Here is an 8,521-nt window from a genome sequence, read left to right on the forward strand (position 1 = left end):
ACCTAAAATAAGGGATGTCTAACAAATCCGTCAGCCATGTCTCACCGCTAGATCCCAATCCAAAGCAGCAGCAGCCACATATTCTTTACATCTTAGTAGCCGAATTTTTTGCATTTTTATTTTTGGCATTTCAACTTTTGTATCAGTTTGGACTTTCCTTCCTTTCTGTATTTGATACATCATTTTTGATTAGAATATAGAACTGCAGATGTCTCTGTCTGCTAGGATTAGAATGCCAAGATGCAGAAGTTTATATATTGCCAGAATTTCGGATGGGGTAAAAATCTAATAACTAGCAATTATACTTATTCACCTGTCAGCTATTCTCCTATTTTAGGCTAAAGTCACATGTGGAAAATCACAGCTAAAAAATATCTGCATTAAAAAACACCACAAAAATGCAATGGAAAAGGGGCAGCAATGGGTCATGTGGTGGTGCGCTGATGTCATCACGCTTTCATAATTATCAATGCACCCAATCATAGGACTCACAGGGGACCAGGGGGCTTTAAAACATGGTAGACAGCTCGGGAAGAAGACTGAAATGCCAGAGGACATCTTCTTTAACAGGTTCCAGCTTGGTGATGTACTATTATTTCCGCATTGGGAACCTGTTCCTGTAAACAGTATAGTACATCATGAAGATGGTGCTTGAGCTGGGTCCATCAGCAGAATGTCAGCTGACATCTTGTTTCAGTGCCTACAAGCCATAAAAACACTGTTCGTGGCCATTTAACCCCTAACTGCTGCCTTATTGTATACCCCCCTTCATCGACACCCCTGCAATGCAATTATGGGGTGACGATATCTTGTCATGGTGCTGGGGACCTGTGGAATCCCTCTCATAATTAACTCTAAAAGCGATGCTGAATCCGCCTCAAAATCAGCCTCCAAAAAAGCCTCCCAATAGAACTCTATTGGGAACTCTAGAACTCTATTGGGATCTCTAGAACTCTATTGGGATCTCTAGAACTCTATTGGGAACTCTAGAACTCTATTGGGAACTCTAGAACTCTCACGTCAAAATCAGCGCCAAAAAACTCTGTGTGCACTGACCCTAAGACTTTGCCAAAAGCAAATTTTTACAGAAGTACTATCACATTCATTATAGAAACTACAGTACATTGCAATGCACTATAGCAGCAATTGTGCCACTTAGTGCAAATATAAAAAAAAAATACATACATGAACAAACAGATAAATGAATTCTTGCAGCGTGTGAAATAAAAAGTGTTAAAAAAGTAAATACATTTTTTTCCATGTTTCCCAATTATTATTTTTTTACAAATTTTTTTACAAATAATAATAAAAGAAAATAATCATATTTTGTGTATCCATAACCGTCTATACTAAAAAAATAAATGTTATTTATCCCTCACAATAGAATATTATTTATCCCAGGTCATACTGCCTCCAAAAAAATATTTAAAAAAAATGATCGAAAAGTTCAAATGGTTGCTTCCATTGGAAAAGACTGATGTTCCTACAAAACACAAGCCCTCACACAGCTCTAGTGATGAAAAAAAAATAGTTATGGCTCTCAGATTATTGTGTCACTAAAACAAATTATTCTTGGCAAATAAGTGATTTTATTGAGCAAAAGTGGTACAACATAAAAGACAATATAACCTTAGTACCACTATGATGGTATAGACTGGCAGAATAAAGGTAACAGTAAGAAAGAACTAATAAAATTGATCAGTAAGCTAAATCTTTCCCAAAATTGTGAAATAAAAAAATTACATCTTAAGGCACAAAAAACAAGACCGCCTATGTCAACATTAAAAACTTATGGCTTTTAGAATGGGGCCTTTGAAAAAAAATAAAAATAGGACTCCTTAAAGGGTTAAGGGGCTGGTTATGAAAACGCTGTATACATGCCTAGACCATGTTGCTGTATCTCGTCTATTTCACTTTTCTTGTTCTCAAAGTTCCATTGAAACAATAAAACCAAAACATGTTCCTGAATGACACAATAGCGTTATAAAAATCATTCAGGCTGAGAACAGATGGCTTCATCTCGGGTCACTCTAGGTCAATGTCACACTCTGAATATTTGACCAGAATCCAAGTATTACAGAACAAAGTCTACCCAGAGCTCCATTGTCTTCTTTACACCGCAAAATCAAAGCAAGTTTTTACTCTTGAAAATTGAAATCTCAAATAGTTATTTACAGGGGCCATAATAAACCTGTAGGAGGCTCGAGCCTTGACAGAAGGTCACAATGGAGAACCACAAGATGTGCCAAAAACTGTTTTTCAAGTCCCTGAAATTTGTCAAGTTCATCGTAATCCGGAGTTTTAACACATCTGTTTAAATTACTACACAGCGGCCATTTTTACATGTCCTCTGTGAATTGCTGATTTTTACGCCCAATGGCAGATTACTTCTTAGAAAGTTCTGTAGTAACTTATATCAGATGAACTTCTCAAGGTACAGTACATGACAAGCCAGGCTGCTTATTTATGCGGAACGACCAACTTATTCGAGTACAATTCTGCAGCCATGATAAGAGACGAACAAATCAATTCACCGCAAATCAAATTCTGTACAAATTTCCCAAAAGTTTTGGATTTCGTATCGTCTGAAACTTTTGGTATTTGCCCTGCTCAAATCACTCAAAATGACAACGAGTGATTATGAAGATAATCTTGTTTCCCTTAGTCCTAACAGCGGCACAATGTGGGGTATTTCTGCCCCTGTGTGCTGGTAGGACAGGCGGATATTTAATTAGCCAATCAAATGCGTGGCAGGCCCTATAAGAGGGCACAAGAACCTCCCCTCTGCGTGTAAATACAAAAGTACCTCCATTACATTTATATACAGTTTTATACATAAGATATGATTCCCAGGGTGGGAAATCTTGTGCCGCTGTTAGGACTAAGGGAAACAAGATTATCTTCATAATCACTCGTTCCCTGTCGTCCTCAACAGCGGCACAATGTGGGGATATAGCAAGCAGGTCCCCAAGATGGGTGGGACAAACCCATGACCGAACTTAAACTGGTCTGGGCAAAGGCAGTGGAATCTGCCACTTGGTCCTTCAGGCGGTAATGCCGAATGAAGGTGGATTCAGATGCCCAAGAGGCAGCTGCATATATTTGGTCCACAGACAAAGCACTTCTTTCTGCCCGTGAAGTGGACACTGCCCTGGTTGAATGGGCATGAAGGAAAGATGGAGCCGACAGCCCTTGGGCGGTATAGGCGACTCTAATAGTCTCGGTAACCCACCGGGATATTGTAGCTTTGGCGGCTTTGGCGCCCTTGTTTTCCCCCGTGTAGCTGACCAACAGGTTTTCAGTCCACCTAAAGGGGCGAGTGCGCTGCAAGTAGATCTGCAGGCATCTAACCACATCCAGCTTGTGCCATCTTTCTTCTTCAGCAGAAGAAGGGAACGGAAAAAATACTGGAAGGGAAATCAGTTGGTTCCTGTTTACAGCAGATGGCACCTTGGGACGAAACCCAGGGAGGAACCTAAGCTGTACATGGTCAGAGAAAAAGGTGGTATATGGCTCCTCAGCGGACAAAGCTTGTAGTTCACTAACGCGTTTGGCAGGTGTGACTGCCAATAGCAGCGCCATTTTGCCGGTTAGCGACTTGAGGGAGACCTCTTCCAGAGGTTCAAATGGCTGGCCACATAGGGCGTTCAGGACCAGAATAAGGTCCCATTGGTGGACAGGGGTGTTTACCACCGGTCTCAGCCTAGTTGCCCCTTTAATAAAGGTGCTCACTAAAGGATCCTGAGACAAACGCCTCCCCAGATAGGCGGACAGGGCCGCTACGTGTACCTTGAGTGTGGCCGCAGCAAGACCTCTGTCTAGTCCGTCTTGAAGGAAGTCCAGGATCGCCTCTGTAGGGGGATCGGTGGAGTCCACTTGATGCTGCAGACACCAGGCATTAAAGATGTTACCTATTCGACGGTAGTTCCTGTTAGTCGAATCTGCTCTGGCGCTGGATAGGGTCTTCAAGACGGCTTGTGACAGTCCTCTATTTCTCAATAGGGACTGGTCAACCTCCAGGCTGTCAGGTTGAGTCTCCTCAGATCCTGGCATCTCAGCTCTCCTTGGGTTACCAGGTCTGGGAGTGGGGGAAGCCTCCAATATATGCCCTGACTCATTTGTATGAGCTGAGCAAACCAAGCCCTTTTTGGCCAGAACGGGATTATGGCTATTCCCGAGGCTTGGTCCTGTCTTATTTTTATCAATACCTTCAGTATGATTGGAATTGGAGGGAATATGTAAAACAGCCTGAACCTCCATGGGATGGACAGGGCATCCACTGCCAAGGGATTGTCCTCCTGGTACAGAGAGCAGAAGGTCCCCACCTTGGCGTTGAGTCGGGTAGCCATAAGATCGACCTCCGGGAGACCCCATCTCTGGACGATCTGTTGAAATACGTCTGGATTGAGAGACCATTCTCCTGATACGGTAATACCCTGACTCAGCTGATCCGCTACTATGTTCAGGGAGCCCTTTATGTGAACAGCGGATAACTGGACCAGATTCTTCTCCGCCTAGGCAAATATGAGATTCGTCTCTCTCAGCAAGGTTGGTGACCTGGTGCCCCCTTGTTTGTTTATATAGACTACCACCGTCATATTGTCTGACCGGTTTTTGACAGACTTGCCTTTCAATTCTGGGGCAAAGTGTACTAGGGCCAGGTACACTGCTCTGAGTTCCTTGAGATTGGATGACCCCAGCTCCGGACATCTCCATCGTCCTTGTACAGTTTTGTCATGACAATGGGCTCCCCATCCCCACTGGGATGCATCTGTTGTCAACAGGGTCCACACTGTCGGGACCGTGGACCTTCCGTCTTTCAGGTGTATCCACCATCTGAGGGAAAGACGGGTAGCGGGAGAAAGGCAGATCTTCTTGTGCAATCCCCGTGGAGACCTGTTCCAGGTTCTCAACACTTCCATCTGCAGGGGACGCAAATGCCATAAAGTGCAAGGGACCGCCCTGGCCGAGGATGACATCAGGCCCAGGACTCTCATGGCGGTCCGGATGGTTACCTGCCGAGTGCGCAATAGGAATCGTGCACTGGCTTGGATTCTTTCCTTCCTTGGACTGGAGAGGAAGATCTGCATCGCTTCTGAATCCACTATAAATCCGAGGAATTTTCTTCAGGTGGATGGAACGATTTCGGACTTCTCCCAATTGATAATCCTAACTCCTGTAGGAAGTTGATGGCAAGGTTGAGCTGCTGGAGGAGGGCAGCAGGAGACTGAGCTTTCAGTAGCCAGTCGTCTAGATAAGGGACGATGAAAAGACCCTGAAGTCTGAGGGCCGCGGCGACCGGAGAAATCACCTTGGTGAATACCAGTGGGGCGGATGTGATGCCGAATGGCAGAGCTGTGAATTGATAGTGCTCCCTGTGGCCGGCCATAGCGACGGCAATCCTGAGGAACTTCCTGTGGAAATGAGCAATGGGGACATGTAGATAGGCGTCCTTCAAATCGAGGGTAACCATCACCTCTCCTGGCTGAAGAAACACAGCCACGGAATCCACGGTTTCCATTCGAAATGACCTCTTCCTGATAAACCGATTGAGGTACCTCAGATCTATTATCATCCTCCAGCCCCCGGTGAACTTGGGGACCAGAAGATGGGGGAGTAGACTCCCAGACCGAGGTCTGAGGCTGGTACCTTCTCCAGGGCGCCCTTGGTAACATATTCGGCAACCAAGGCTTCTAGACTGGCCTGCTGAGAAGGTGGAAGAGTTTGGGTGGAAACGAACCGATCTGGAGGTGGAAGATGAAAGTCGATGTGATACCCGTGTTGTATGATCTTCAACACCCATGGGTCTTGGATATGGGTGAACCATGCTCTGGAAAAGGAGGAAAGACGTCCTCCCACAGGAAGGGGGGCCACAGGGAGCTGCCCCACGTCAAAACTCAGGCTTCCTCTTGGTGTCCTACTTGGAAGCGCCACGACCAGCTCCCCTAGGGCGATATCTAAAACGCCGTTGTTGGGAAGGGCGTCTATAATTAGAGGAAGAACCTCTGCCTCTAGGGGGAGCACGTCTGCCCCTGGATGCTTGAGGTAGGGACCTTCCCCTACCTTCAGCTAATCCCTCCATAATGACGTCTAAGCTTTGGCCAGACACCCTTCCCGGCTCAAAGGGGAGAGCACAGAGTGCTGCTTTAGACGCAAAATCTGCCCGCCAAGGCTTTAGCCAAAGGGGTCTACGGGCCGCAGTAGACAACGCCATAGATTTGGCGGAGATTTTAAATTGATGGCAGGAGGATTCCGCCAAATAATCTGCAGCCCTATGAACTCTTTTCATAGAGGCCAGAATCTCATCTCTGTCTACGCCCAAGTCTATATCCCGCTCCAAGGCGGCTAAGCGGTTGCGCAAAGTCACCAACCATAGAGGAGGCTATGGCCACAGAGGCTTGCGCGGAGGAAGCTGAGTAGACCTTCTTCAGAACGGAGTCCGCCCTACGATCCAGAGGGTCCTGAAGATTTGAACCATCTTCCAAGGGCACCAGGGTTCTGCGGGACAGCTTTGCTACGGCCAAATCCACCTTCAGGGGAGGCCCCCAGGAATCCCACTGGGTAGTGTTAATAGGAAACAAACTCTTGAAGATCCTGGAAAGCGAATGTCCTTTCTCTGGCTGTTTCCACTGCTGCACCATAAGGTCGGTCAGCGTGGCGTCCGCATGGAAGGCAATATGTCCCCCAGAGGCAGACGTGGAGGCTTCCCCGTCAACATCTCGGCCCACTGTAGACCGGATGGACTTCAGCAGCCTGCCCGTTTGTTCATAATGGAACGCAGTTCTGCTGGAATAACTGAGTCGTCCTCGGAGGAATCATCCTCTGCCACCCGCAGGTGTTACAAGGGGGGGGGGGAGAGACGAGGAACGGAGCTCAGAGCATGGTCTCCTGGTGAGCTGAGACAAGGTGCAATGGATCCCTTTGAGGGAATCATCCTGTAAAACAAAAAGGAGAGTACAAGCAAGGGAAAAACTATTTACCCAAGCGATGCCCAAACTCACCATCTCCTTGACCCATGCCATCATATCTCTGGGAGAGGGCTCCACAGGTGGAGGACCTCTGCACCCGCGACAACGGGCCCACTCATAGCCTGAAAATAGGCAAGTTATAGGACCAGTAGTACCCCGCAGGGCACAACCTTTCAAGCCGCTACCTACCATCAGGGAGCGGTGTGTCGCAATCGGAGCAGGAAAGATGTTTCCTCTTGGAAGAGGTTTTCCTCCTACCATCCCCAGGAGGGGTAGTAGAGGATGACATATCCAGGTCCTGTAGACCGGACAGAGAGGTGACTTGGCGCCCAACGTGCGACTCGAACCCACGACCTTGAGATTAAGAGTCTCATGCTCTACCGACTGAGCTAGCCGGGCTGGCGCTGTGAACAGGATCTGAACCTGTGCGGGGAGACCCCATTGGATTTCGAGTCCAAAACCTTAACCACTCGGCCATCACAGCCGGTTCCCAATAAAGTTTGCAAACTGGAAAAGAGTTCAAGATCAATGAACACCACAATCGCACGCCTTCAGCAGATACTGCAGGAAGGTCTCTGACACCAGGCCAGCCAGCCTCTTAATTCTGGCCGGCTGGAAGTGGGCGGAGCCACAATCAAAGCAGGTGAGGCAACCTGCCCAGACAACTAACCCTGTAATCAGGGGTCTGCAAAGATATACATTCCCCCCCACCAAGAGGCCCTTAACACGGGCACTTACCCCCACATCTCCCCGTCTTTTCCGGCCTTTAATAAGGCCTGAATCTTCCCTGAGTGAGCGGCTGCCAGTGCCAGGCCGTTGCCATGGCGCTATGATACTTCCGGCGAAACCGGAAGTGCGCGCTTACAGCGGGGAACAGGATACACAACAGTGTGGTTCCACCCGCCGGCAGTCCGCGCGGCCACCAGAGGCGGCATGCGGAGTCCCCGGAGTCTCACCAAAATGTCAGGTAAGTCACAAGGAGCAGGGGAAGCGGAGGAGAGGGGGGGCAGGGGGGATAGAGGGGGGTAGCCACACATGGCTAACAAGCACCTTCTCCCCGCAGGGCACAGAAGGTGACAAGAAGAAAACAACCGCTCAGGAGGTGAGTGATCCTGCTGAGCTTCTCAAAGAGGACACAAGTCCTCCCACCTGTCCTCTGTCCACACAGGACAGAAAAAAACACGCAGAGGGGAGGTTCTTGTGCCCTCTTATAGGGCCTGCCACGCATTTGATTGGCTAATTAAATATCCGCCTGTCCTACCAGCACACAGGGGCAGAAATACCCCACATTGTGCCGCTGTTGAGGACGACAGGGAACCACCATTTTAAAGATCGGAAGACGGCAGAGAAGGATGACATCATATTTTTCTAAAAGAATAAAAAAATTCCAATAGTGCAATGTGTTTTGAAACAAGTTATTTGTTACCACCAGCTACCACCCCATAGCCATACAGTGTTGCCCCCCCTGCAATTGTCAGATAATACTCAGTTTCTTCCAGAAAATGATTGCAAGCACAAACTCTTTAGTATTAATATCTTCATTTATTTTGCTT

The 8,521-nt window shown here is 47.5% G+C and overlaps 1 non-coding gene across 1 annotated transcript; it reads right to left on the reverse strand.

Moving 5' to 3' along the window:
- Positions 1–7,370: 7,370 nt before the first annotated feature.
- On the reverse strand, positions 7,371–7,452 carry TRNAS-CGA (transfer RNA serine (anticodon CGA)). Its single transcript has one exon. It is a non-coding gene; the product is annotated as a tRNA-Ser (tRNA).
- Positions 7,453–8,521: the final 1,069 nt, after the last annotated feature.

Source organism: Leptodactylus fuscus, chromosome 4, assembly GCF_031893055.1.
Source record: "Leptodactylus fuscus isolate aLepFus1 chromosome 4, aLepFus1.hap2, whole genome shotgun sequence".
Taxonomy (NCBI): domain Eukaryota; kingdom Metazoa; phylum Chordata; class Amphibia; order Anura; family Leptodactylidae; genus Leptodactylus; species Leptodactylus fuscus.